General features: G+C 52.0%; 1 protein-coding gene and 1 long non-coding RNA gene across 15 annotated transcripts in view; one reads left to right on the forward strand and one right to left on the reverse strand.

The window, feature by feature from the left end:
* The window catches only part of ARNT2 (aryl hydrocarbon receptor nuclear translocator 2), a 226,548-nt gene that overhangs the window by 70,258 nt on the left and 135,479 nt on the right, over window positions 1–20,811 (forward strand). The gene's annotated exons all lie outside the window — the stretch shown is intronic.
* LOC123644939 lies at window positions 1,632–4,214 on the reverse strand. The gene is made up of 3 exons (XR_006737307.1): window positions 4,052–4,214; window positions 3,042–3,155; window positions 1,632–2,064 (listed from the first exon to the last, which is right to left on the reverse strand). It is a non-coding gene; the product is annotated as an uncharacterized LOC123644939 (long non-coding RNA).

The following is a 20,811-nucleotide window of genomic DNA, read 5'->3' on the forward strand; positions in this document are numbered from 1 at the left end:
ACGGCTTTCCCACTATGACATCCCCCCCAGAGTGGGACAGTGGGTACACTTGGTGACACTGTTGCCATCGTCCACAGTCCTGGTCTATACAGGGGTTACGCTTGGTGGGCTTGGACAAATATACAGGGTGCATCCGCCCCTGCAGCGTCCCGCACAGTGTGTGCCCTGCCCTGACAGTCCTGTGGTCCGCTGCTCACTCCTCTCTCCCAGCCCCCGGCAACCGCCCATCTTTTTCCTGTCTCCATGGTTTTGCTTTTTCCAGAATGTCGTATACTTGGAACCATATAGCGTGTGGCCTTTTCAGCTTGGCTTCTTTCACTTCATAACATGCATTTACGTTTCCTCCATATCTCATGTATGTATTTATTTATTTAGAGACCGGGGTCTCGCTGTGTGGCCCGTCACGAGTGCAGTGGCTGTTTGCACCGGGGTGATCGTGGTGCACGGCAGCTTTGAACTCCTGGGCTCCAGCGATCCCCCCGGCTCAGCCCCCTGAGTAGCTGGGACCGCAGGTGCACAGCCCTGCGCCCGGCTCCTCCATGTGTTTAATGGCTTGAAGGCTCGTTCTTTTTAGTGTCGAGTAAGAGTCCATTGTCTGGGTGGACCACAGTTTATCTCTTTTCCATTCACCCACTGCGGAACATCTTGGTAGCTTCCACATTCTGGCAATTATGAATAAAGCTGCTATCAGCCAGTCTTTATTGAGCAACTGCTACGTGCTAGGTGCTGGTTTCAGTCCTGGGGTCTCCGTGGGGAGCAGGATAAGTATAGCCCCTGCCCTCGGGCTGCTTACAGCCCAGCGAGACAGTCACGGGAGGGTCACACGAATAGGTTACTTATGAAATGTGTGATGCTTTGAAGAAATGATCTCCTGAGATAAAACAACCCAGGGACCTGATTTAGATGGGAGGATTAGCAAAGGCCACTTGGGGTCATCGAAGGCTTCTTTGGGGAGCTGTCCTTTGAGTCAAGCTCTGAGGAGGAAGAGACCCTGTGAGGAAGAGCGTTGCAGGCACAGGGGCTGGGGCTGCAGGAGTGGGCGGGTTGGAGGGACCGGAATAGGGCGGTGTGGCCGGAGAGCGGGGCCGGGTGAGCATGTGCGAAGCAGGAGCCGAGGTAGAGGCCGGCTCGCAGGGCCTCGGAGCCTGGTCAGGGGCTCAGGTTCATTCTCGAGGTCTTGGAAGGGTTTGAGCGAAAGCGAGAGACGTGCTCTGCCGTGCACTTACGGATGCTCCGCGGCTGCTGTGTGGACAGCGGGGCCAGGGAAGCCCGTCGCCAGACAGGGGGTGCTGACGTGGGCCGGGGGCTGTCAGCGGAGAGGGAGAGGGGGTGGATTTGAGGTCTGTCTGGAGCAGCGAAGCCGTGCCACACAGTGCAGGGGACCTGTCGTAGCCTTGTCCCTCCTTGCAGCTGGGCAGGGCACATCCTGCTGGAGGACCATGCCTTTATGGGAAGGTGTTAGGGGAAGAGTCGAGGCCGACGCCAGCCTTCTGTCCCACCACCTGGGTGGTTGGAGGTGGTGGGGGGAGGACAGGGGGCAGGCGGCTGGTGGGGCTCGCTCAGACTTCAGTACGGGACGGCTGGATTGCAGTGCCCCTGAGACACGCTCAAGGAGCTGTGGGGGATGCAGGGTCGGGGGCCCAGGGAGCGGGGCTGGGGAGAGCCGTGAGAGGGGTGCCAGCCAGTCTCCACCAGGTTCTCAAAGTGCTGTCCTCGGGGTGCGTTAGGTCCCAGAACATGGAGCCCTTGGTCTGAGTACTTAGTTCCCCAGCAAGCAGTGCTTCCACTGAGTGCCGTATGTCTGCCCGGCTGAGAGTCACCACGACACAAGGTCACAGCCACAGGGAGGTCATTTCTGCAGCACTTACCTATTCATTGTCGTCTGTCTGTCTGTCACCTACCTATGCATCATCTTCACTGTCTACACCTCAAATTTGTGCTGGGCTGTGACATAAGGAAGGAACTTCCGGTACTTAGACTCGTCCAGCAGCGGCACGGGCGGCCTGGCGGGGCCCGCGGCTCTCAGACGGCAGCAGGTGGGGGCCGGTTCTCCATGCGGAACTTCTGTTCAATGAATAAAGATTATTTCCCATTTTTCATCAAGCTCCTTCTCACTCGAAGGCTTTGGCTGCCCCGTCGCCCCTCTTTCTGAAGATTAAGTGCTCATCTGCCCCTCCTCCCTCTCCCCACCCCTCCTCGTCCTCGTCCCCAGCCATTTCCTGTCCACCTCCTCTTTCCCTCTGGTCTCAGCTTGGATTCTAACCCCCTCAGGGAACCTGACCCTTCTGTGCGGGGGACGGGTCTCCCCCACGCACTCGCCAGGGCCCGGGGGGCTGTGCTAGCCATGGAGCACCCGCTACCGGGAACTGAATGGCAGCTTGTGCGGTTATGTTGCTGGTGCCTGCGCCGCCTTTATGGCTGGAAGCCCCGTGACGGGGTTGGGGGTGATGTGTCTGTCACCCTGGCGGGCTGGAAGCCCCGTGACGGGGTTGGGGGTGATGTGTCCGTCACCCTGGCGGCCCCGTCCCTGCCATACCCCCTCGCGCACAGAGGGGGAGGTTTTGTTCGTGAACGGCTGGGTGGATGTCCGGGAACTGTGTGACATTTTTCTGTGTGGCTGCCGTTAGGTGTCTGCTTTGGAGAAAAGACAGCCTATGTCCTGTGTTTGAGGGTCTCTGGAACCAAATAGGACAGAGTCGTCTAATCTAGATGCTGACTTTTGTTCGTGGGCACTGATTTTGATCGGAAAACCCTACCAAGATAATCTCTACCCACAGCAGTTCCTCTAGACTGTATAGCAAGGCACAGGAGCCCCGGACACACAGACCTTGAAGCTGTTCCCAGCAGGGAGCTAGGCCAGGCCGGGAACAGCTAGGAAACCGGCCGGTAGTGGTGGAAGTTCCCTGCTGAAGTCCCACCGGGGTCCCCCGGGAAGGGTCCCCCCTGTGCTGCCTTCTGTGTTGCGTGTGGAACCGTGACGTGGCTCACTGAGTCGCCAGCAGCCCCCATGAGGCAGACCGCAGGCCGGCCCTGACACTCACCCCCAGCGGCGCTCAGGAAGGTGCGGCGAGGTCAAAGCTGCCCGGCAAGGTCAAAGCTGCCTTCGCTGCCCTCTGATCAAACGGGCAGGCTCCAGAGTGGGAAGCTGAGGCCTCCTGCAGATAAACAGGGACCCCGTGGCTGCCGGCACTGTAACAACTTGATCGTTTTTCAGGCAAATCCACAAAAATGCCAGGGTGTTTACAACGAGGTATTTCCTGCTTTTGTGTGTTGTAGGAAACACGAGGCATCTTTTGCCGCTTTGGCTGCGTTGTGAGAGCCGCCCGAGCAGGGCCGGGGCTCTTCTCCCGGTCCCCGCGGAGGGGCTGGCTCCTTTCTTCCCCACAGCCACTTCCCCAGCACAATAAAGGTCTGTGTGGATTGTGAAAAGCACCAAGTGAGTCTGCCAGCCACCGTTAACGTTTTTGTGTGTCCTTGCAGACTTTTGGTGAAATACTCTGTGTGTGTGTGTGTGTGTGTGTAAAACAAAACAGTCTTTCTGAACGTACTGTTGGATGCCCTTTTTTTCTTTATCAACGGTGTGTCCTACAAGGATACTGATTTCAGAGGCTGCGCAGTCTTCTGCTTAATGGCATGTCCTAATGTCCTAGCTCCGTCTCTCGGACTTAGGCAGGTACTATTTGGTGGGCTTTTCCATTGGTCAGAACTGCACGCGTCCTAATGAACGTCCCTGTATGTGAATGAATTATGCATACGTGATTTTTTCTTAGGGCCACTTCCTAGAAGTGGAATTGAACAGTCAAATGAATTTATGTGCTTTTATTTTACCTTGCTCTCCACAAAGGTTAAGCCAGAGGCTCAGAGACTCACCTGGAGTCCCCCGTGTATACGGGGACGGGCGGGGCACGAGCCCAGACACGTGTCCCTGCTCTTGCAGCCCCAGCCAGGCTCTCTCCCTGCCCACTGGGGAGGCCCCTTCGTTCCCCTCTGCGCCCTCCCTCACCGGCTCACCTCTCCCACGTGGCCATCTCCACCTGGGGGTGCCACTCACCTGGGCACCTCTGGTCACTGTCTGGTGTCCACACATCCTCCTTGAATTCCAACCAGACCACCTGGCCGAGCAGTCCCCAGGGCTTAGCGCGGGTGAGCTGATTTCTTGTCTTCCCTGCCTGCATTTTGTGCCATAAGACAGGCTGTGGGCATTATTCCTGTTCTGGAAGGTTCTAGCAACTGAGGATGAGTGAATTTGCTTTGACTTGGTGACCCCTGCTTTCCTCCTGCAGCTCTGGCAGAGGGCGGAGCACCTGCAGGGAGAACTGGCACCTCTCCAGCCAGGCTCGGGGGGCAGAGGACAGCCTGGCAGGCAGGACAGCCGGGAGGACTCAGGGGCGCCGTGTCCAGGGTGGGGAGCACTGGGGAGTGGCCTTGGAGGGATCCGAGCCTCCCGAGAGGGGTGAGCCGAGGGCCCTGCCAGTAGCTGAGTGAGGGAGGAGGGTGGTCTAAGGTACCCCCCACCCCTGGGACCTGCAGTGCCCGCTGTGGCCACCAGAGGCGCTCTGCCTGCTGAATCTGGCAACCTCCTGTTTTTGCCCCGACCTCCCCATTGCCCTAACAGCGGTGGGGAAAAGCCATGGAAATTGCTAAGTGGCTGAGGGAGCCAGGACAGGTGCAGGTGGCCCTGCATGGACATCAGTAGACGGGCTGAGTTACAGACTCGGAGGCGACAGGACACCTGACATTAATTTGCGCCCCAGTATTTCGATCCATAGCTCTGCAAAGTAGTGTTTCTGTCTTGTCTTGAATAGACCCCGAGCTGGGCAGCAGGACAGCTGGGAGACCTGGACACAGAGGCTAAGGGTGTGTCCACACAGTGCTTCCCCGCTGGGGACATCGGCAGTGTCTGGAGACATTGTGGGTGTCCCAGCTCGGGGTGGAGGTGCCGCTGGCATCTGTGGGTGGAGGCCGGAGCCACCAGGCACCCTCAGTGCCCAGGACAGGACGGCCCCAGCAGAGTTCCCCGAGCCCCGGGGTCACGGCGCCCAGGCGGAGAAACTCTGGTCTAGGGGGCGAGACTCTATAGGCCTCCGGCAGTGGCTCCTGGACGAGAACTGAGGGGTCCCCAGGGTATGTGGCCCCCAGTAAGGGGGGACTGACTGCCATGAAACAGGCCAAGAAAACACCCTTTGGAAGCAGAGTGATGCTTTTGAGATAACTATGAAAGCCAAGATGGAAGTTAATTTGAATGTGAAATAACAGAACTGCAAGAAGATTTTTTTATTATTATTTTTAGAACAGCGTTGCTGTTTCTATCACATCAGCAGTTTGAAACGCAGCACAGTCTGGAGTCGTTTGCCGTGATTTGATACGCTTGGTGGCTTCCAAGTCCCCCGAAGAATAAAATGAATGAATGTGATCAAGGATCACAGCTGTGTTCTCTCTTTTTTAGAAAGCATTTCACACCAGAAAACTTCCAGTTCGGTCCAGCCAGCCTCCCCGCGCACGGCTCCTATTCCCCGGACGGAGGGTGCTGGGCGGGGGTGGGGCGGGGGTGGCGCTTGGGAAGATGCTGGAGAGCCAGGTTGGCCGCGTGACCGGCCCAGCTCCAACGCGGGCCCCGCTGGGGCAGTCTCCGCACCTTTGTGCAAACGACTGACCGAGGAGGCCCGGCGAGCAGAGGGGAAGGTGGGCCCTCCAGCTCTTCCCTGCAGGGAGGAAGGAAAGAGGCGAAGGGGCTGAGTGACGGGTTTGCGGCCCATTTCGGGACCCAGTGTGGCCTTTTCCTGGTCAGTGTCATTTACGGCTGCCTGCTGGGCTTGTGGTGTCCCCCAGATGCTGCAAAGCCGACGTCTCCCGCGTTACTCCTCCCCCGTGGTCCCCTGTGGCAGCGAGTGGCACCACCATCCATTCATTGGCCCAAGCCAGACATTAATTATTTTAATTGCTTATCCACCTAATTAAACAAATATTAATTGAATGCCAACTGTGTGCTCACAGTGGTGTGCAGACCCAGGCGTGGCTTCTGCTCTCACGGAGCCTTCCCGTGTGGCGGGAGAGTCAGCGTTTATTAATAACAAGTGCTAGGAAGAAAGCCGTCTTTGTTCCCAGATGCAACAGGAAGCCACTGGAGTGTGTGGTCGGGGCGGCATGTGCCCAGGGGTGCGTCCTGCACGGCTCTCTGGCTGCTGGGTGCGGGGCACACCTACTGGCAGCCGGCCGGGCGGAGCGAGGGGGACCTGCCGTGGCCGTGTCGGCAGCCCCGGTGGCAGTGGCCGTGGGCAGGAGGGGTGGGCAGGAGCTGCTCGAGGTGGTCGGATAGAGGAGAGGAGAGGGAGGGAGCGGCAGGGTTCCTGCCTCAGCCCCGGGGTGGGTAGCTGCTATTTTCCATCGAGAAAACACCGGCTGAGAGCTGGGTGTTTGGGGCTCTCTCGGTGGGGTTGGGGGCAGATAATGAGTTTGGTCTTGGACATGTTGAGTTTAAGGCACCTTGAGTTCAGGACGCCCAAGGGAGATGGGAATTTGCCAGAAACCTCTGAGTTGCTTCATTTCCTCTGGAGTGAGCCCCCTCGCCCGCTGTGTTAAGGTCTGGTGCACAACTAGTGCTTAATAAGTATTTGTTGAATGAATTGGTTTCCAGGCCCTCCAAATCCCAAACCAATGACAAGATATGTGTCCGCCACAGGGTTTTCTGTTTCTGGTCATCTTTTTATGTTGAAGTAATTTCAGGCTTACAGAAAAGTTGCAGGAACACAAAGGGCTCTTGTGCACTCGTCACCCGGATTCCCCCGTTGTTACTATTTTACCACGTTGGCTTCATCGGTGCTTTCTCTCTCTTTTTCCGGGCCACTTGAGAGTGAGTGGCTGACACAACGTGCCTTTGAACTCCAGATACTTCAAGGTGTGTTTCCTAAGAATAAGCACATTCTCCCTCGTAACTGCAATTTACGACCAAGATCAGGAAGTTGACATTAATGTAATAGCATCATCTATTCCACAGACCTTATTCATATTTTACCAGTCGTTCCTCACAGCAAAAAACTTTTTCTGGGCCACAGTTTAATCCAGAATTACAAGTTACATTAACCTGCAATGTCTCTTTAGTCTCCTTTAATTCTGGAAAAATTCCTCAGTCTTTTTTTTTGGTCTTTTTTGGCCTTCACATTGTTTGCAAACTAAGGCCAGTTACTTTGCAGAATGTGCCTCGATTTGGTTTTGTCTCATGTTGCCTCACGATGACATTGGAGTTGTGCTTTGTTAAAAGTTTAATGTTTTTGGCAAGAGTACCGCAAAAGTGCTGTTGTTTAACAGGATTACTGTTAAGAGTCATTACTTATTAATAACAGTGAGTCTCTTAGTTGTTGAAGACCAGGTCCTGTGTACACAAGGCTCAGGAAGGGGGCCTGGTGACCTAAGATGCCACAGACCTGCTTGGCGAGCCTGCTCGTGGGGTCCTATGTGTCACACGCACACGCGGGAGCTCTACATGCTTCTCTGGGGTGCAGGTCCCAGGGGACTTCTTTTAAAAAACTGCAAAGTTAACGCTTTCCTAAACTAAATATCAACTTCATTTGACAAATAAAATAATTATAAGCTAACTATGCAAAGATTATCATACCTCTAATAAAGGCCATGGGGAGGTAAAGTGTTTAATTACCAACTTTCCTGAACACAAATTGAAAAGCTTTCTGGCAAGGTGCTCACATGGAATATGCCGGAAACGCACCGCAATTAGCAGCTGGATTCTTCGTTCAGATGGTAATTATGGTGCCATTTGTCCTGTTCCTGGTTGCTGGTGCATATGCAGCTTAGATATGTATTTGCTTTTGTTTTAGGAAGTTAATTTACTATTTCTTTTAAATTCCATTTAAAAGGAAGTTTGTATTTTACTGTAGCTTCATAAAAAAAGGCCATGTTTTGTTGTCTGACACAGTGACTTAAAAATCAAAATGGAGGCGGGTATCATGTGCCTGCAGAAACTTGCTGAATTTTCCAAAGTCTGAGAATTCTCCAGCCCCCTCCCTTCCCCTTCCTCCTCCCCCACCTCCTCCTCTTCCTCTTCTCCCTCTCTTGGCCCCTTCTCCTCCTCCTCCTTCCCTCTGTCTTCTCCTTCCCTCCCCACCCTCTTCTCCTCCTCACCCTTTCCTCCTCCTCCTCCTCCTTTCCTTCCTTCTTTCTCTGCCCCCCTGCCCTAATCTTCATCAAGGAGCAGGAGGAATGGGGTGGGGTGGAGACGTTTGGTCCACAGGGTAGTTAGGACGGTTCATCGTGCTGGGCAGGTGTCTGAAACCTGGACTCCTCTGTGTGATGTGCTTGGTGCGACCGCAGACACGATTCACCGGGAGACGGAATAGACGTCGAAGGCCTCGGTTTTCCCACCTGCGAAATGAGTTCACTCTGCTGTTTTGCATGTTTGGGATCCAGAGGTGGCAGACACTGCGTGGCAGGGGACCAGGGGACTGTGGCACGTGGGCCGGCTGGTTGCCTGTCACTGCTGCTGTTTCCCTATGTGTAAAGTGGGGCGACCACAGCGCTTGCCCCCTTTGGCTGGCGAGGCTCTGTTCGCCAGCATTGAGGACGTGGCACACGGCGGGCACTGCACAAGTGCTGCCTGTCCTCACCGTGCCTGTTCCTCGGCGACACCGCAGTCGTGTGGACGGAACAAGGCACGGGGGCCAGGACCGAAGGGCGTCTTCCCAGCCGGGCAGTGAGAACTCGGGCAGCAAAGCACCGGAAGTGCTTGCTGAAGGGTGGGGGTCTCTGGTGAAACAGGAAGCCCCGGCCTGGGCACGCGGGGCAGCTGGGCGCGTGCAGGACCGTCCGCTGTCCCTGCCCTGGGCATCCCGGGCCCGCCGCGGGGAGGCCTCGGGGCCCTGCGCCCGCTGTCCTCGCTGCTCGCGGCCCGACCTCGGCAGCCTCCCGGCCCTGCTGGACCCCGCTGCTTCCCCCTGCTGTGCCGCGACCACCTCCCCGCCACCCCTCCCCGTGCACGGGGCTGGCCCCCTGCGTGGCTCCTGCTGCCGAGTTCGGGCCAGGAAGGCCCTTGTCACTGGCCGGGGAGGGTGACGGTCCCCTTGCCCAAGGGCTGTTCCTCCTCCTGGCCCCTCCCGTGCTCTGGACGACCAGGGTGGGACCTGACCGCCTGCTCTAGGGGACCCTCTGTGGTGGCCCCGGCTGCCTGCACACCTGGGACTTGGCTCGGTGGCCGCCCCCTGCCTGGCGCCGCTGAGCGCAGCCCCCCGGCCTTCGTGCCGTGGTCGTGGAGAGACAGGAGAGAGGACGTGTGCCCTCTTGTGTACGAGTGTGCTCCTTCGTCCTTATTCGTCTGTTCGTCAGCAAGTATTTATTGGATATCTGCCCTTCATTAAGCACCGCGCGTAGGTGCTGGGAACCCTGGGCAGAGGGAATGGCAGTCCCGGCCTGGGTGCGCGGAGGGTCTTCCAGCGCCCCCCGCTCCCCCCACCCGCCCCGCGGCGGACTGTTCCGGGTGCAGCGTCCGCCGTGCGCCGCCAGGGGGCGCGGGCGGGTAACGCGGGCGACGCTCGCCGGTGCCTGCGCGGGTCCCGGGGCGGGGGGCTGTGCGTTTCGGAGCTTCCGAGTCTGCAGGTGAGGGCGGGGGCGGGGGCGGGGGCGGAGGCGGGGCGGGGGTGGGGGCGGGGCGGAGGAGGGGTAGGGCGGAGGCGGGGCGAAGGCGGGGCGGGGGCGGGGCGGAGGCGGGGCGGAGGCGGGGCGGGGTGGAGGAGGGATGGAGGCGGGGCGGAGGAGGGGCGGGGGTGTGCGCCCGTGACCCCGGCTGCAGCTGGTGGGGCCGCAGGTCAGACCCACCGAGGCAGGGCGGCGCCAGGGCCGTGCCGACCCCACCCACCTGGCTCAGGCCGCCCTGTTCGTGGACTCATCGCACCTTCCTGACGGGCGGGCTTGGTGGCCCCATTTCGCACGAGGGAGCCAAGACGTGCAAGTCTGATCCTGAGTCCCACGGGCTCCCCCTGGCCGTGGGGACAGCAGGGCCGCGGGCTCGCGCGTGGGGACAGGAGCCGCAGGGCCCTGACTCCGGCTGCAGCCCCGGGCGGCCCCGCCTTTGCCTCGGGCTCCTGGTTTCTTGTCTCTGACTCGAGGGCTTCGTCCCGAAAGCACCTCTGCTGTGGGGTCCGGAAAGTCCCCGAGAACAAGCTGAACGGACAGTCTCGGTTCGCAGGGAATGTTTCTGGAATTCGGGGAGATAAACACATGCTCTTCCTGCGCCCGGCAGCCCGGCGGCCTCGAGTGACAGCGCTGACAGCGCGCTTGGCGTGGGGCCCAGGGCCAGGCTGCTCGGGAAGGGGCCTGGCGGGAGGGGACAGCGGCTCTGTCTGCGGGAAGCCGGGCGGGCACTGGGGGGCCGGCAGCTGGCGGCCACAGCACCCCGCCTCCTCACCCGACCCCCGCCCACCTGTTTCTCTGAGCCACGCTCCCCATTTTCCCATCTCACACCAGCACCCACATTCTGGATCTGTCTTTTAACTCTTCTTCTATCGTATCCTCTTCTTACTTGTTTTTTTAAAAAAAGACCTTGTAAGCATATGACTACATGCGTCGAATACACAGAGGTTCCCCGGCTTGCGACGCTTCCACTGACAGCTTCCAGCTCTGTGACGCGTGAGTGGTCAGCACAATCAGCAGGAGCCACACCTGCAACTTTGAATTCTGGTCCTTCCCTGGGCCTCGGACATTCAGTGCCACACACTCCCACCATCTGGGCCAGGTCACCTAACACAAAGCCCATTTTATCATAAAGCGTTGACTGTTTTCTGTCGTTTATTAAGTACTGTACTGAAAGGCTCTGAGCGCATGTAAGGTAGGTGAGGCTAAGCTGTGGCGTGTGCTAGCTTAGCTGTATTAAATGCATTGGCTTAAGGTATTTTCAACTTACAATGGGCTTATCAGGATATGACCCCATCGTAAGTGAGGAACACCTGTGTGAATGTATCTATTATGAACATATGAATACATGTTATAAATGTATAAATATATATATTCATTTCAATAACAGTGACTTTATTCCCCCTGAGAGTCAGTGAGATGGAATGCTAAGAACATGAGCTCTCCCGTGATAGCTGACCGTGGGTAACTGAAACTATAGAAAGTGAAATTGTGGATAAGGGAGGCCTATTGCAAAAGGTTTGGCAGTGATCTGTCAGGCCAAGGCAAACAAAAATAAAGCTGTGGTCAAATATTATAACAAAATCAGCAAAAACAAAATTAATGTCAAAAAGTATCTAATGGTACAAGTTGTGGTATGTGTGCACCATGGAGTCCTACTCAGCCATAAAAAATGAATTAATACCTTTTGCAACAATCTGGATGGAAGTGGAGACCACCCTCCCAACTGAAGTATTGCAAGAGTGGAAAAGCAATTGGAACTATTCAATTGGAACCAGCCAGTCGGCACTCCTGTGCACAGATGGAAGTAAAACTCAACAGAAATCGTGCAGGTGGGAGCCGGGAGGAGGGGATTGGGACGGTGTGCACTCTCCGGGTCATGGGCACACTTATAACTTTGGCTCAAGCAGTACAAAAGCAATCCATGCAGCCAAAACATTTGTACCCCTGTAATATTCTGAAATAAATAAAAAATAGATAAATAAAAATGAAATAAATAATTTTTTTAAAGTATACTAAAACAAGGTCATTGTAACCTAAAACTCACTGGTTTTGAAACATGCACCAAGAAACATTGTACAGGGGTATGGACTGACGGTACTGTCGCACCGCACTTGCCTGCAAGGACGACGCAACAATCCGGAGTTCTTCCAACAGTGGTTTATTGGAGCAAACAGCTTAGTTACATGGCAAGAGACCTCGAACAGGAAGCGTTGTAAGCTTATATGCTAGTGCAAGTAGTCGTGGCAAACGGTGGTTGGTGAGTGACTCCGGCACTACACCCAATGGCGGTCTTTCTGGGTGCCTGCGTCACCTGTAGTCAGAGGCCGCGCCTCACACGGTACTAAGTGTGAATCCCACCTAATTGCTGTATTTCCTCTGACAAACTAAATCCACCTCATCCCTACCAGCTTGGCCCTGTAAACATCCAGTCTCATCGTTTGTTTTCAGGAAGGTGCATCTTCTCCCTGGGGTCGTGTATGGTACCTGGGCCTCACCACCTCTTCCCCAGGGCCGTGTATGGTACCTGGGCCTCATCACTTCCTCCCTGGGGCCGTGTAAGGTGCCTGGGCCTCATCGCCTCTTCCCTGGGGCCGTGTATGGTACCTGGGCCTCACCACCTCTTCCCCAGGGCCGTGTATGGTACCTGGGCCTCATCACTTCCTCCCTGGGGCCGTGTATGGTACCTGGGCCTCATCGCCTCTTCCCTGGGGCCGTGTATGGTACCTGGGCCTCACCACCTCTTCCCCGGGGCCGTGTGTGGTACCTGGGCCTCATCACTTCCTCCCTGGGGCCGTGTATGGTACCTGGGCCTCATCGCCTCTTCCCTGGGGCTGTGTATGGTACCTGGGCCTCATTGCCTCTTCCCTGGAGCCGTGTATGGTACCTGGGCCTCATTGCCTCTTCCCTGGGGCCGTGTACGATGCCTGTGAACCGTGGTTGCTCGAGGGATACCCACTACTGGTCCCCGGGGGCCAATGGAAGGCAGCCGGCGGTCTGGTCATCATTTAACCCAAGTGGGCTGTTAGGAGATTGGAGCATTGAAAACTAAACAACACTAGTAAACCAATGGATGAATTAAATAGCCACTAAACACAAGTGAGTCGAGAATTAATGACTTAGAAAGTGGAATGAAAGAAATTACAGAGAATTCAGCAGAGAGGCAGAGTTAGGAGATATAAAAGTCTCTGTCAGAGACAGTGGGGAGAACAGGGGCGGGGAATATGGGAAGAGAAGAGGCCGATAATTTTTCAGAATCAGTGACAGTCATTGAGCCATCGATTTAGAGGCCACAGCAAATCCCAGGCGAGAAAAACCAAAATACATGCAAGCCTACACGAAATGCAGTGGCAACAGAGAATCCCGAAGACAAAGAGGAAATCTGAAACACAGTGACACACCGCAGGCAGGTCACCAGGTCCCCTGCAGGGGACAGCAGTTGAATGACTTCTCAATAGCAATAGTGCAAGTGGGAAGATGATAAAGTATTTTCAATGCAATACACCAGCTGAAAATAATTGCAAACCTAGAATTCAATACTTGGATGATTTGTCTTTTAAGAATGGAAAGAAAATAAAACCATTTGCAGACAAACACATGAAGAGGACTAGAAACCTCATTGAAGGAGCTTCTGAAGGTGGCTTGTGACCCAGATGGGGTTCTCAGATGCAGGGAGGGTCAGCAAGGAAACAATGAAGACAAAAATAAATATAAGAGGCTTTGACTATAAATAATAACAACAATGTGTACTTTATGGGGTGGTCCGAGGTGAAGCTGTGCAGTTTAGGGCGACTAAACTTTGCTAAGTATGCATACTAATATTTCTAGAGTCATAACTAATGCATATAGAGTATACAACTTCCACACTAGACGAACTACTAACAACAGAATGAAAGCTGTAACTTTCCTTCCCGACATAACAGTAACAAAGGAGGGAAAAGGAGGAAGTGGGACAAATAGAGAGCAAAGCAGTGGTAGAAATAAATATGTATATGTAAGTAGTCCCAGTAAATGGACTAAATTTTCTGGAATTATTAGGAAACAAAGATTATCAAATTAGATTTTTTTTAAAAAATAGAGCCATATGTGGTTTACAAGAGACATGTTTAAAATATTATATGGCCAGGTGCGGTGGCTCACACCTGTGATCCCAGCTACCTGGGAGGCTGAGGCAGGAGGATCACTTGAGCCCCAGAGGTGGAGGCTGCAGTGAGCTATGATTGCACCACTGCACTCCAGCCTGGGCAACAGAGTGAGACCCTGTCTCTAAAGATAAATAAATGTATAGGTCAAATAAAATAAATATTTCATTCACATCTTCAGTTGTGTAGGTAATATTTTATTTCTTAAGGTGAGAATTCATATAAATTTTCATTTCCTTATATATGTCTTAAAATTTTTCATAAGTTAAATTTTAAAAATCCACTCAAACCAAGTTAAATGACAATGAAAAAACACTTTTGAAGTATATGACAGCGTTCATATCAAATATGTTTATGTGTGTGTGTGGTGACTGAGTGTGTATGTCTATATGGGTGTACGTATAAACAGTAAAAGGAAGACAAAAACCTCAACAGGAACATTTTTTTAAATATAGAAAAAGGCAATTCAGAAAAGAAATAGTAATCAGGCAGTATCACATTTGGCCTCATTAAAAATAACTAATGAAATAAAAGTCAGAATGAGAACACTGCTTGTCCGTTTAGCAACCGCTAAACAGCACTGTGGCGTCTTGGGTCGTTCGGGAAGCTGGTGCCCTGTTGGTGGAAATGCAGATTCGTGCACGATTTCTGGTGGTGGTAAATGTGTGTGCGCATGTGTGTGCATGTGTGTGCATGCGTGTGTGTGTGTGTGTGTGTACGTGGGTGCGTGTGCATGTGTGTAAGAGAGAGAGAGAATCATAATCTATTTGCCAGGATTGTTTCAGACCTAAAAGACAGCCCAGTTCAAAGTGGCTTAGATAAACCAGAAAGGCATTCTTCATAAAACTGGGATATCCAGGTGAGCCTCTGGCCTCAGGTAAGTCCCCAGGAGTGCTAGCGGTGCACGTAAGGCACTGTTGACCTTCTCTTGCTCTCTTAGCCCTTTCCCCTGTGTTGGTTGTGCTGTCAGCAGGTTCTACCCAGGTGGTGGCCTGGTGACACCCTGTCAGTGGGGACTCCGGCAGAGGTCTTGGGTAGATACCCGCATGATATCCCTGATGCAGTCTCTGTCACCAGGGGATGCCGTGCCATGGCCACCAGATCTGGCCATGTGTCCACCCTGGGAGCCCTCACGGGACCAGACTTACCTGGTCCAGGTGGGCTGTGAGTCAGAGAGGGGACATTCCTCAAACTAGATTCTCCATGTTGCCCCAAGGGACACGGGGACAGGATGGGCAGCACAGCAGCTGCCACCCCTGGCGGGTAAGGCAGTCGTGTGTGTCCTGGGCTGTGGTTACGTCATTTGCTTTGTGCCCCTCCCATGAAGTTTTGCTCTGTGACGTTTTATTCCCATGGCGTAGAGGAGACGGCCCCGCCTGAGATGCTCGGAGGCCGCCACCCGGGCAGGACGTCCGAGTGGCCGCGTCCCCCTCGCGCTCCCGGGGCTGCTCCAGCGAGGAGGCCGCCTCTCTCCGAGCACCTCGCGGGCCAGCCGTGGCCGTGGCGTTGCCGGTATCCTGCATGGCTTTGTGACGGCGTCCTTGTGTCCGAGACACTCTGGCCAAATCCCGTACCTGGGGACGGGAGCCAAAGCGGTCGCGTCTCGTGGCCTCACTGTTGCCGGGAACCTTTCCCTCCCCTTGTCTGAGTCATAACTTTTCTCAGTTTATTGACAAAACAGCTTTTACTGTTTCTTCCAAAACAGCCCTGAAAATGCCAAATCAGTAAACAGAGAAGGGATTTCTAGTTTGTCTCACAAACTCGGCTTCTGGAAACAACTGAACCTGGTGTCTGTTTCGAAGATAGCAAATGGGTCTGTCCGTTTCTGTGGGTGCTTCTGAGACTGACGTGAGTCTGTGCAATTCCTCGGGCAAAAGGATTCTGCTTCGCAGCAAAAAGGGTTGGGGTGGAAGGATCACATAAGATCCAACAAATGAGATACTTAGGTTAGAATGTGTCACGGTGCTCCTGTTGCAAACTGGGGTGCTAGGCCGGATCTGGATCCGACTCCGGTGGCCGCGCTGGGCACGCCGGCTCTGCTCACGGTGTGGAAGGTCTGCTCCGCGTAGCCCCGCTTCTGCCGGGACACGTCTCCAAAGAGCTCACGACCAGACGGCTTCTCAGGGACCCCCGAGCGATGTGCGACCTTTGATTTCTGCACTTGATCTTAGCCCAGAGGCCGAGAGGCCATGGTCTTTGACTTCTCAGGCACGGAGCAGACTTACTGTTTCTGCTCGTGTGGCTCCCAAGTGGCTTTGATGTTTGTTTTCTGAAAACCTGAAGGGTATGTTCTTTGCACTCTCGGGAGAAGCCTGCGGTTCCAGTGAGCAGCGTGGCTTCACAGGACGAGCTCTGAGAGTGAAGTCCCATGACGTACTCGGTTACCTGCTGGAACTGGACATTTAGGAAAGAAGGGAATGCCACGTGTGAGTGCGTGGGTACAGGAGGAGAGGTGGCAGTGCGATTGGCTGCCTCGCTCCTTCTGCAGTCCGGGTAGAAGATTCTTGAGGTCTGTGATTCTTCTTGGGATAAACGTGGATTATTGGTAGCTTTCCAACCACCCCGTGGTCACGTCGGTCCCCACATTTCTGTTTTGGACACAGCTGGAGGAGTGGAGGTGGGTTGCAGGGCATCATCTTAACGGTACAGATAGAACAGCAGCCCCGGCTGCCACCAGAATTAGAGCCAAGCCAGCTTTTCGGTTGCCCCCTTCTCCCACGGCTGCTGCGTGGTGGGGGATGGGGGGTGGGGGTGGGGGGCACTAGGGGCAGGGAGGCCTTGGGCAATGCCAGGGCATGATTGTCTCTCACTGGGTTGGCTTTTCTTGTGGTCCATGAAGAGCAAAGGAGGTGTCACTGCTGTTGGCCCGACTAAATTATCTTGTTTGGAGGACACATTTCACAAGTGAAAAGCCGCCTTCTGCCTGGGAGCTGAGGACGGGCTGCTCTGGGCAGCCCAGGCTGCCGTGACAAATACCGTCGACCGAGAGGCTTAACCAACAGGCTTATTTTCTCAGAGTTTGGAAGCTGGGGATTCCACGGTCAAGGTGCCAGCCCACCCTGGTTCCTGGGGGGGCCCTCTTCCTGGCTTGTTGACGGCCCCCTCCTGGCATGTCCTCATCTGGCAGAGAGAGGGGAAGTGAGCTCTCTGGTGTCTCTTCTTATCTCTCCTAATCGCACTGTGAGGGCCCCGTCCTCATAACCTCGTCTAACCCTGATTATCTTCCAAAGGCCCCATTTCCGAATACCGTCACACTGGGAGTTAGGACTTGAACACGTGAATTTTGTGTGGACAGAATTCAGTCCATAGCACCAGTACGAGATTGTTTTTGTTACGTGATACTGTAGTGACCCACGTTTGGGGCAATAAGGTCATACACTCAGGTGGGAAAGGTGCGAAGTGACGGACATCAAGCAGGGCGTCTGCAGGAGTGTCTGACTCGTGGGGGGGGCGCTGCAGGAGGGGGGCTTCCTGCTGAGACTTAAGCACGTGTGCTTTGTGTCTCCCGCCTGCCTCTCCACTAAGACACATCTTAAGATTGTTTCTTGGTTCACGGCTGAAATTAATCCTCTATTGGACTGTCCACTCAATTTCCAGCAGGAGGGCAGGGCTTCGTATGGTACCTGATGTACGAAAGGTGCCCAGAAAACCTTAGCAGAAGGAAAGCAGGGAGTTTTGAGAGTCAAGGCTTAAAAGTTGGTTCCGCTAAAGGAAAGCTTCAGGGTAAGGTTACCAAATGGTTAGGGGAAGGAAAAATATGGAGTTCAGTTTAAGAATGTAGAGCGTGGTATTAACTGTGAAACCTCTAGGTACATATATGCCAAGAAGTTGTTGAAGATGATACAGTCATACACTCTTAGGAAGACACGGATCATTTATTTTATCCCTGTAGTCACACAAGGAATCCTTATGATGAAGCCATAGCCTGATGGTTCCCCAGGCTTTGCTTTCTATGCTCTTAGAGACATACAACTCTTTTTTTTTTTTTTTTCATTTCAGAATATCACAGAGGTTCAGACGTTTTGGTTACAATGAATTGCTTTTGTACAGTTTGAATCAAAGTTATAAGTGTGTCCATCACCCAGATAGTGTGCATTGTACCTGTTAGGTGTGAATTTAACCATGCCTTCCTCCCCCCTCCCATCTGCTTGATTTCCAGTGAATTTTACTACCATATGTGTACATGAGTGTTGATCATTTAGTTCCAATTTAATAGTAAGTACATGTGGTGTTTGTTTTTCCATTTTTGCGATATTTCCCATAGGAGCATGGTCTCCAGTTCCATCCAGGTTGTTACAAAAGATATTAGTTCACCATTTTTTATGGTACCATTTTCATGGTACATATATCGACATTTTATTAATCCACTCGTGTATTGATGGGCACTTGAGTTGTTTCCACATCTTTGCAATTGTGAATTGTGCTGCTGTAAACATTGAGCTGCAAGTGTCTTTTCTATAAAATGTCTCCCTTTCCTTTGGATAAATACTCAGTAGTGGGATTGCTGGATCAAACTGTAGGTCTACTTTCAGTTCTTTGAGATATCTATGTACTACTTTCCATAGAGGTTGAACTAGTTTGTAGTCCCACCAATAGTGTATAAGTGTTCCTGTCTCTCCACGTCCATGACAGTATCTGTTGTTTTGGGACTTTTTGATAAAAGCCATTCTCACTGGAGTTAGGTGATATCTCATTGTGGTTTTGATTGGCATTTCCCTGATGATTTGAGATGTGGAGCATTTTTTCATATGATTATTGGCTATTAGTATATCTTCTTTTGAAGGGTTCTGTTCATGTCTTTTGCCCACTTTTTAATGGGGTTATTTGATGTTTTCTTGATGATTTGCTTCAGTTCTTTGTAGATTCTGGTTATTAGTTCTTTATCGGGTATATAGCTGCAAATATTTTCTCCCGTTCTGTAGGTTGACTACTTACTATTGATTGTTTCCTTGGCTGTGCAGAAGCTTTTTAATTTAATCAGGTCCAATTTATTTATTTTTGGTGTTGCTGTTGTTGCCTTTGGGGTTTTCTTCATAAATTCTTTGTTAGACTGATGTGTGTAAGAGTTTTTACAACATTTTCTTCTAGAATTCTTATGGTTTCATGCCTTAGGTTTAAGTATGTTATCCACTATGAGTTGATCTTTGTGAGTGGTGAGAGGTGCGGATCCTGTTTCAGTTTTCTACATGTGACTATCCAATTCTCCCAACACCATTTATTGAATAGGGATTCTTTTCCCCATTGTATGTTTTTGTCTACTTTGTCAAAGATCAGATGGCTATATGAGGATGGTTTTATATGTGTGTTCTCAGTTCTGTTTCATTGGTCTATGTCTCTGTTCTTGTGCCAGTACCATACTGTTTTAGTTACTATAGCCTTGTAATATAGCTTGAAGTCTGGTACAGTGATGCCTCTCAATTTGTTCTTTTTGCTTAATGTTGCTTTGGCTATACGGGGTCTTTCTGGTTCCATATGAAATGTAGAATTATTCTTTCTAGACCTGCAAAAAATGACATTGGTATTTTAATGTGGGTTGCATTGAATCTGTAAATTACTTTGGGTAGTATGAACATTTTAACAATGCTGATTCTGCTGATCCATGAGCATGGTACGTTTTTCCATTTGTTTAGATCCTCTGTGATTTCCTTCCTCAGTGTTTCATGGTTCTCCCTGTAGAGGTCTTTCCTTTCCTTGGTTAAATATATTCCTAGGTATTTTATTTTATTTGTTGCTATCGTGGAAGGCATTGAGTCTTTGATTTGATTCTCAGCTTGACTATTATGGGTGTATATGAAAGCTACTGATTTGTGTACATTGATTTTATAACGTGAGAATTTGCTGAATTTATTTATCAGTTCTCTTGGCAGAATCTTTGGGGTTTTCTAGATATAAGATCATATCATCAGCAAAGAGCGATAGTTTGACCTCTTCTTTGCCCCTTTGGATACCCTTGATTTCCTTCTCTTGACTGATTGCTTTGGCTAGGACTTCCAGCACTATGTTAAACAGAAGTGGTGACAGTGGGAACCAATTTTGTCTGGCTCCAGTTCTAAGTAGGAATGCTCTCAATTTTTCCCTGTTTGGCATGATGTTGGCTATAGGTTTGTTGTATATGGCTTTTATAATATTGAGGTATGTTCTATCTATGCCTATTTTGTTAGGAGTTCTTATTGCAAAAAGGTGCTGAATTTTATCAAGTGCTTTTTCTGAATCTATCACGAGGATCACATTGTCTTTGTTTTTCCTCCTATTTATGTGGTGAATCACATTTATAGATTTGTGTATGTTGAGCCATCCCTGCATCTCTGGGATGAAGCCCACTTGATTGTTGTGGATTATACAACTCTTTAGTCTACAAAGCAAACTTTTATACATTTAGACAGTCCCATCCCTTGGAAAATTTTCTGCCACTCTTCAGAATCTGCCTCCATGACGATTCCTCCTTGTTTTTGGATATGTTATTTAAGGGAGTACAGTCTGCATCTAGCATTGCTTCCTTGGGACTGTCTGACCCCAGCTCTGCCTCCCACTGCCTTTTCCAGTGTTCACTGTCAAGATCAGCCACTCACCCATTGGTCCTGATAATGTGGGGGGTCATCTCTGTGTGTCTATTACTTACCTGTGGGCTTAGTACAGTGCCTTAAACACCACTGGTATTTGCACAATAAGAACTGTACTTGCTGAATGACTGAGTGGAAGATTTAGTGTGTGCCAGAGGGCCAAGATTTAGGTGCCTTCCTCCAATCCTGAAAGAGGCAGCAATGCAGAATCATTCGCCCTGACCACATCTATACACAGACTTGAAGGGCTCTAGGGAAATTATGGAGCAGTATAATCAATACTCATATGTTCATTGCAGTTTTGACCTTACTAACAATGCCTTGGGCATTATCTCATGAGGCATGAATATATGTGATGCATAATTTACAGATGGAAAGGAGTCTGACTGTTAACCAGTTTCATTTCCTCATGGGCGAGCAAGTGAGGAATCTGGATGTGGGCTCAGCTCTTCTAGCCTGTATTCTGATCTGCAGTA

Source organism: Lemur catta, chromosome 9 (genome assembly GCF_020740605.2).
Source record: "Lemur catta isolate mLemCat1 chromosome 9, mLemCat1.pri, whole genome shotgun sequence".
NCBI classification, from domain to species: Eukaryota; Metazoa; Chordata; class Mammalia; order Primates; family Lemuridae; genus Lemur; species Lemur catta.